Below are 9,003 nucleotides of genomic sequence, written 5' to 3'. Positions count from 1 at the left end.
AGGGGCTATGGACCAGAAGCTAGGTTGGTGGGGCTTCCCCCTTTTATTGCTGCTTTTCTCTCCCCAATTGTCTTTTCCTAACGTAAAGTGTATAAGGTGGTTCACTAACAAGAAAACTGGGCTGCTGACTTAGGAATAGAAAACAATCATATACTATTAAACCATAAAGAAAAAGTCTCTGAGTGTTCAGTCAGAGTTTGATCAATTTTCCCAGGCCTTCATCTCAGAGCCTAGAAAGCGTTTGCTTCTAAACAATTACATGTGCTCAAAGTCTGGAAACCTACTGCAGCTGGGAACTCCGGAGAAGCTCAGTAATTTAGGCGCTTAGAAGGCACTGTGAAGTCATCCTCCTGGATCAAAACTGTCATTACTTTTAAAAAACTACCTTCAATCTCTCACAGAGATGATAGATTTAAAAAAAAAAAAAAGACTCGGTAGATTCCCACAAAATCCGGATATTTATCTACTTTTATGTTGTGCTACTTTCTACTTCTCTGGGCTTCAATCAGATAAGAATCCCATAAAGGGTTTGTTCCATCACACAACTGTGACCTCATTCAGTTCTCAGGCTCAGGCCCAGGGGAAGAATGACCCCCATCTCCTTCTAGCTTTAGAGCCACAGTGTTTTCAATGTAGTTCCTTCAGCACCCGTGGGTGTGATTTACAGAATCAGAACATTTGACACTGTTGGGATTTTAGGGAAGGGGAAGTTTTGTTTTTTAAATACTATAGTAATATATTCCATATTCAACAGTAGTGGATTGAAAGTTGTTCAAGTACAAAATTTTACCCAACTGCCTTGATTGGTGATTAAGAACAATTTCATAAATTGTTTAAGCCTAGGAAGAGGCACCAAAAAAATCACACTCTTCCAGGTTTGTAGTCAGTCTACAGTATTATTGATTTAAAAAGAGCAACTGAAGAAAGGATTATGACTGTTTTAATCAGCAACTTTAATATTCAAGATCTAACGTGTCTCAGGGTATTGTAAATCCTCCAGCACAGGAGTGAGGTAAGCACAGCTACCTCTGACACCATAGACTTAGCGGGAGCCCTCACTATTGTTTCAGGCTTCACTTAGTGGCTCCAATTCTAGCGGTTTCCTATTATTATGAGCATAATTTGACTTTTCCCTAGTCTTTCCAAACTTGGTACATTGTCTCCCATTCTGGTCAGGGATACAGAGGGAAAGAAAGGGAAGTTTAATTTACAAATTAATTAAACAAATATTTAATAAGGGCCTGCTATGTTAGGGCCTACCAAGGTTTAAAGTGGGGATAATTGGATGGGGTGGTTGAGAAATAGAATTTGAAAATTATTATTATTAATTTCTTTTTTAAATTGTGGTAAAATACATATATCATAAATTTTACTATCTTAACCATTTTTAAGTGTACAGTTCAGTATTGTTAAGTATATTCACATTATTGTGCACAATCTCCAGAACTTTTTCATCTTACAAAAATGAAACTCTATAGTCATAAAACAATAAATCCCCAATTACCCTTCCCCTTCCTGGCAACTACCATTCTACTTTCTGTTTCCATGAATTTGACAGCTCTAGAAACCTCATGTAAATGCAATCATACTGTATTTGTCCTTTTTTTTTCCCCCTCCCCTGTATTTGTCTTTTTGTGACTGGCTTATTTCACTTAACAATGATGTCCTCAAGGCTCATTCATGTTGTAACTTGTGTCAGAATTTCCTTCCTTTTTAAGGCTGAATAATAATTTATTTGTTGATGGACAATTGGGTTGCTTCCACCTTTTGGCTATTATGAATAATGCTGCTATGATGCGAGGTCTGACAATTAAGTTTGTGAACTCATCCTAAAAAAAGTGCTACATACCTCATTGCTGAATATCACTATGGTCACCTTCGAAGTACTCCCCTTGGGAAGCTATGCATCAAAGACAGCACCTAGTCCACCCCTCAAAGCAATTTTGGAACTCTTTCTGGAATGGCCATCAGAGCTATCGTCGTGTTACCCTTGATGTCCTGAATGTCATCAAAATGTCTTCCTTTCAATATTTTCTTTATTTTCGGGTAAAGAAAGAAGTCACTGGGGACCAGATCAGGTGAGTAGGGAGGGTGTTCCAATACAGTTTTTTGTCTACTGGTTATAAACTCCCTCACAGACAATGCCGTGTGAGCTGGTTGGTGCATTGTCATGATGCCATGAATTGTTGGCGAAAGTTCAAGTCATTTGACTTTTTCACGCAGCCTTTTCAGCACTTCCAAATAGTAAACTTGGTTAACTGTTTGTCCAGTTGGTACAAATTCATAATGAATAATCCTTCTGATATCAAAAAAGGTTAGCAACATTGTTGCAACAAGTTTGTGAACTTAATTGTCAGAACTTGTATATTAGAGTTTCTCTATATCTCTAGTAAGTGTGGTTTTAGAAATTTTCACATAGAACCCCACAACCCAAGCATCATGAAGAAACAGTAAAGTCAAAAGCCCCTGGTCTATATGGAAGACACCAAGAATAAGGACGGTAATGGAGGAGGAAGACAGTGAGACCAGTGCTATTTCTTATAAAATGCTCTGAGTTGCATCTTACCTTATTTATTTACTATAAAGGTCATAATTAATAAACAAATATTTCTTCTATTAGGATTTATATTTTCATAACAGGCAAAAATGATTAACAGATTATAGAATTTCCTTTTCTTCTTCCTTTTGTTCTTCTTCAACATCTTCTCCATCTTTCCCATCATCTTGACCACCACCACTACCGTTGTCATGACTACCATTTATTGCATTAAGTATATCACCTGGCTTATCTATGTTAATTTCAGAGCAAGATGCGACCCTAGAGAACCTTTTAGTTCAATGCCTAATTTTCCATACGGAGACACTAAAATTCAGTCAGGTTAAATTATTTGTCAACAAGTTAATGGCAGAACATTTCTTTCTCTGCACAAAGAAATACTGTATACTACAGATGAGGAATGGCGGCTGGATTTACCAGAGAAAAGGGAAGATTTTTTTCCCCCAATAGGTACTGCTAAATGACTTTTCCAAGTGGGTCTATAGTGATGGCAACTCTTACCTAAAACGTATCATTAAGCCCCTTTCCCATACTCTCACCAGAACTAAATGTTCTCAGTCTTGTTAACGTTTGTTTGTCTGATGAGTAAAAATAGTTCTGTATCTTGTTTTCTTTTGAACTTCCATCATTATTAGAGAGGTTAAACATCTTCCAATATTTTATTGGGCATTTACATTTCCTCTTTTATGAATTACCTATTTGTATATTTGCCTATTTTTCTACGCTCAATATGTTTTTTTTTTAATCAATGTATGAGGGCTTTTTCTACCTTAGGGTTATTAGCTCTCTGTCTTGCAACCATTCTATCCTCATCATTTGACTTTCTTAAATTTTCTCTTAAATGTTCCCTTATGAATGAAATAATTTTTTTTTTTCATTTTTCATTCAGCTCCTTAAGTGTGTGGCATTCCCAGGCCTGGCTAAGTCCTGCAAGTGGCATCCCCAACATATCTTTTAAAAAACATTTTTTGGTTAGTGGGTTGAGGTATGTATGAGCAGGAGCTTATTTCATAAGCTGTTTGCTGTTAAAAATCTTTAGAGTATTATGGTGAATGAGTTTTTTGTTTGTTTGTTTGAAGTCAGCTCCATTGCATAGTCCAGTTCTCCTCCTGTCAGACATAATTCTCTTGCACTGAGTGGAAGGCTGAGATGGGTTAGAGCAGCAGTTCTCAATGTGTGGTCAATGGACCCCAGGAGTCACCCAATACAATACCCTTTGCCTTTTCATGTGCTGACATTTGTACTGATGGTGAAAAAGTGGTGGTAGGTAAAAGCGCTGGCATCTTCTCATGAATTAAGGCCGTGGCAACACACTACCAGCAGTCACTGTGTTCGTCACTGCACATGCTTGTAGTAAAATCGTGTTCCACTTAAGAATGTCCTTGGTAAAGCAGCAAAAGTTATTAAAAATATTAAATCTTAATCCTTGAGAACATATCCTTTAAATATCCTGTATAGTAAAGTAAGAAGTGTGCATAAAGCACCTCAACTACACACTAAAATACAATGATTTCTTGGGGAAAAGAACTTGTGTGATAGAGTTGCCAATAAACTAGCTACTTTTTCATGAAACACCATTTTCGCTTGAGAAAATGCCTGATGGAAAAAATATAGTTATTCAGAGTTTGGAATTTGGGAAACATTTTGAAATGAACAAAGTCAGTCTGTCATTTTAAGGAAACAACTAAGAGTAAATGTTTTAATAGTATAGTTCAAGTTTTCAACTAAAATTTGGAAACCTGACGTTTGTACTGTGACTTGATAGCTTCCCAATGCTTAACTACTTTTTTGATGAGATTGGTGATGATATTAACAAATATGATTTTTTAAAATAAATATTGAATAATGAAATGTGCCAATACTTGGGAAATCTGAATAATTCAGTGAGCCGATATTTTCCAAATGACCAAAGCATGAACAGATTTTAATGTAACTAAGTAGAAAAAGTTCATTGATATGGTTTCTGATCCTATATTACAACTGAACTTTAAAAATCTACCACTTGATGGGTTTTGGGGTAATATCAAAGAAGAATACCCAATTATTTGAAAAGGCTATTAAAATACTCCTTTCTTTGCCAACTACATACATTTGTGTGAGGCCAAATTGTCTTCATGTACTTCAACCAAAACAACATATCCCAATAGATTTAATGCTGAAGCAAATATGAGAAACCAGACAGACATTAAAGTGATTTATAAATATGTAAAACAATGTTCCTCTTCTCACTAAATTTTTTGTTTTATTTTGGAAAATACAATTATTTTGCAAAACAAAGTTTTTTTATTTAACATGTATTAATATTTATTATTTTAAAATAAATTAATAAATATTAATATGTGTTTTAATTTCTAATACAATATTAATAGATTTAATCCACAAAAACAGAAAAGCTGTTTAACATCCTCAAAAAATTTTAAGAGTGTGAAGAAGTTCTGAGGCCAAAAAGTTTGCAAACCACTAGGTTAGAGGGTACACACAATAGACAAGATTCAGTTTGCTTTTTGTTGCCTAATCCAACTTCAGTATATATTTATCACTTCGCCTAGGAGTTCCTCATCCTCAAACTTTACTAGCTCTCTTGTATTTTTTCATTTCCCTCTAGACTGTATTTGCTTCTCGGGGCAAACATCATATCTTTGTTCCTCCTGTACCCTAAACAGTTTCAGTTTTAGTAAATACATTGCAGAGATAGTATAAACATTTACCCAGTAAATAAAGCAATACCGATATAATTCTGGTATGTTATTGGCACTCAATAAATATTTGTTGGAAGAATCAATAAAAGAAAAGTATTTAAAACTCCGAACCTCGATCCTTAAATAATGAAGTCCTGCCCTAGTAAAAGATATTCTTTCTGGTCCTTGGGGCTCCATGCTATTGTAATGAAACCTAAAACCAGCCCTCATGCCAGTCAAGATTCTTAGTGATTTGCATCCTAATGTTAGCTGCCAAGCTCAGCTGCGGGTGAAGAAAGAAACCATTTCCCTCCTTTTCTTCAGTCTCGGTCCTTTCAACTCTGTCCTGATACCATCTCAGTTATGCTGTTTTTAAAAAAATAGTCAGTCTTTCTCCTCAAGTATATATCTTTATATCATCTTTTCCTATCCTTTTTCTTTTCTCTTACTCTTCCCTCACCTTTTCCTCTCATCTTTTTTCCTTATCCTACTCTTTAACTCCATTCCTTATCTCTCAAATATTCCTTTATTACATCTTTCTATTCTTTTGGTATTCCTGTGCTCACAGGGATACTCTGAGGCATTGTTTCAACTTTGCTGGTGGTTCTCATGGTTCGAAGACAATGTATTAGGTTGGTGCAAAAGTAACTGCAGTTTAAAAAGTTAAAAATAATTGCCAAAACCGCAATTACTTTTGCACCAACCTAATACTTAAAGAATAACAACATTAATAATCAAGGAATGCATTTTCAAATATCTGAAACCCAGTATCTAAATGTCCTGTGATTGCCTCAATTTAATTACGTCCTAAATATTATTTTTCTCTTTATTCTGCTCCTTCTTCTGTGCCCCCCCACTCCGTTTTTGGTTTTGTGGCAATCATAAGCCATAAACCTCTGGTTCACACTTTAAGTGTCTCCCTCCCTTCCCACTACCACATTAAGTCAGTCTCCCCACTATATCCCCAGTGTGGTTCCTTAAATAAGACCCTTATCATCTGGACCTTATAAGGCTCTATCATTTGGACTTCAGCAAAAACCTCTAAATTGTATCCCTGCCTCCAGTTTTTCTCTCCCCAATGTGTGTTTCCTCACAGCTTTCAGAGTAGACTACTCATTGTCTACAGGATAAAGGTGTCTTAAATGCTCACCAGCAACTGATAGGTGGGTCTGCTTGTCCTGGATTTCATTTGCTTCCAGTCTAAACCCAGTGTTTTGTGGAGTATTTCTTAGGTCACTGACACTAAACTTTCCTCCTTAATAAAAACAAGAAGAAATAGATAAGGAAGTCACAAAATGAAAAATGCAGGCCATCAAACCCTATCTAGCAATGAAATAACAAAGAAGCTATTTATAGCAAATAGTGTGGGAGTCAGGAAAAGAACATGATTCCGTATCTAAACTTCTGGAAGAAGTTTATACTGGCGGAAAAAAAGTAGAGAGTTTGGTTACTCTAGTAAATTAGGAAAAGACAATAGGTAACTCATGTTATTCTGGTCAAAAAGTAAGATTTGAAACTTGTGACACTAACAATAAATTACCTTCTTAATGTAATTATACATAAAGAAAATTATACATAAAGAAAAACTAGTTAATGAGGCAGAATAATTGAAAACTATTGCTGTAGTTTTGAGCAAATCATTATAAAAATATGAGGATTTACAGTCAATGTATACATTTCAGATGCATTTAATTAAATGTAGAAAGTGTAATCTTAGGAAAACAAGGATAAAGTGTACATAATTTTTTATGCTTTTAGATAGTAAGAGATTTTCTAAATACAAAAAGACAAGAAGAAATCACAGAAGGAATGACTGATATGATTAAAGACAAAAAAATGAAAAATATCTGTATATCAAAATACAACATAATGGACAGAAAGTAGATTTCTAGATGCTTAGGTTGTTGGGGAGTGACTGATAATGGGTACAGTGTTTCTTTTTGGGGTGATGAAAATGTTCTAATCAATTGTGGTGATGGTTGCACAACTGTCAATTTACTAAAAATGATTGAATTGAACACTTTAAGTGGATGAATTGTATGGTATGTGAATCATATTTCAATAAAGCTGTTATAAAAAATACAACATAATATAAAAATGCAAACAATCAACTTAAATTAATAGGAAAATGCTCAGACTCTAAGAGGATAATGGGCAAAAGATCAGACAAGTAATTAAAAGATTGAAAGACATAATGATATAAAAACATTTTCAAGTTCATTGGTAACAAAAAAATCAAAACAATAATTTGATTCCATTTTTCATCTATCAAATTGGCAAGGATCAAAAAATGTGAAAACAATTTATTGTGGCCAGGGCATAATGGTAACGGGTACTCTTATTTGCTTCTATAAAACAAAGCCTTAAACATGTTAAGATCCTTTGATATAATAATTCCAGTTGGAAGAATCTATCCAAAGAAAATGACTATAAAGTTGAATTAAGATTTATGTACAAAGAACACAGATATTTAAGAGCAAAACATTGGAGACTACCTAAATGTTCAACAAGAAAAGAATCATTAAGTAAATTACAATATAACCCGATGATATAATCATTAAAAATTATGTTTACAAATAATTTTAAATGGCGTGGTCAAATTCTTACAGTAAAAATTTAGGATTAAGTGCAGGATACATAAAACATACAGTAAGAGTTTAACAATGCACACATATACATAGGATAAAGAACAGAGAGAACTACAATAAAAAAGATAAATATTACTTGGAATTATGGGTAATTACATTTTTTTTTGTATGCAACTCTATATATTCCAGATTATTTAAAAATATCCAGCACATAGTGGACAGTTGGATATTTGTTGAATAAATGCATCATTTTCTGATTATATAATCAGAAAAACCAATTACAACAATCTCAGATTTTATATATGCTTATCCTTTTTCTCCCTCACCTTTCAAGGATTTCACACCCTCCAGTAATTCTTTCTCAAATACCTTTTTATCAGCTGTAAGATAAAACACTGTTGAGTTTTTCATAATTCATAATAATCAAAGTGTTTACTTTCAGGAGAGAAAAATTTAAACATTTATCACAATTCATTCTCAATGAAATGAAAAGTATTTAGAAAACTCCGTGTAGTGAACCTATCCACTGGGTAAAATACAGGGTGCTGTGCTGAAATACACTCAGCTTTTTCCCCCATTTTCTCTTCTCTAATTCAGCTTCCTCTCTTCTTTCTTCAGTTTTCCTACCCTTCTGTGCTTTCATCTTCTTCCAGCTTAAACCATAGATTTCTCCCAAAGGGACAGAAGAACTTGTTTATCCTTTGGGACTTATGACTGAAGAGGTCCCAGTTTCCTAAACCAAAATCTAAATGATAAGAACAATGTTTTAAAAAATGCTGGGACTGTGTCTTATTAGCTGGAACCACATAGTTGTTTTGTTGTTATATGGAAGTTAAGTTCAAATATATGTAGAAAGGTCTGCATCTGAGTAGCCCAAAGAGCAGGCTGTTCCATATATTTAATTATTGTCTTTCAGCTTCCGTCCTATCCTTCTGTACTCTGCTGTGATGCTAGGCTGGGACTGGGTAAAATAAGCCACATTTCTGTTTGCTACCCAGCTCCGTATTAAATTATGCCAATAGGGAGCTCTAGAGAAACTGAGAGAGAGAGTCTGAAACGCTGGCAGATGAAGTGCCTTCTTAGAGCAGCAGCTGAATCCAGTTTTCAGTTTTTCAATCTTGGGGAACCAATTTCATTACACTCTTCAGAGATACTAGCAGCAGACTTCAGAGTTCTAGAG

This window comes from Rhinolophus ferrumequinum, chromosome 21 (assembly GCF_004115265.2).
Source record: "Rhinolophus ferrumequinum isolate MPI-CBG mRhiFer1 chromosome 21, mRhiFer1_v1.p, whole genome shotgun sequence".
In the NCBI taxonomy this organism is placed as follows: domain Eukaryota; kingdom Metazoa; phylum Chordata; class Mammalia; order Chiroptera; family Rhinolophidae; genus Rhinolophus; species Rhinolophus ferrumequinum.
Note: the sequence above shows the minus strand (reverse complement) of the source record.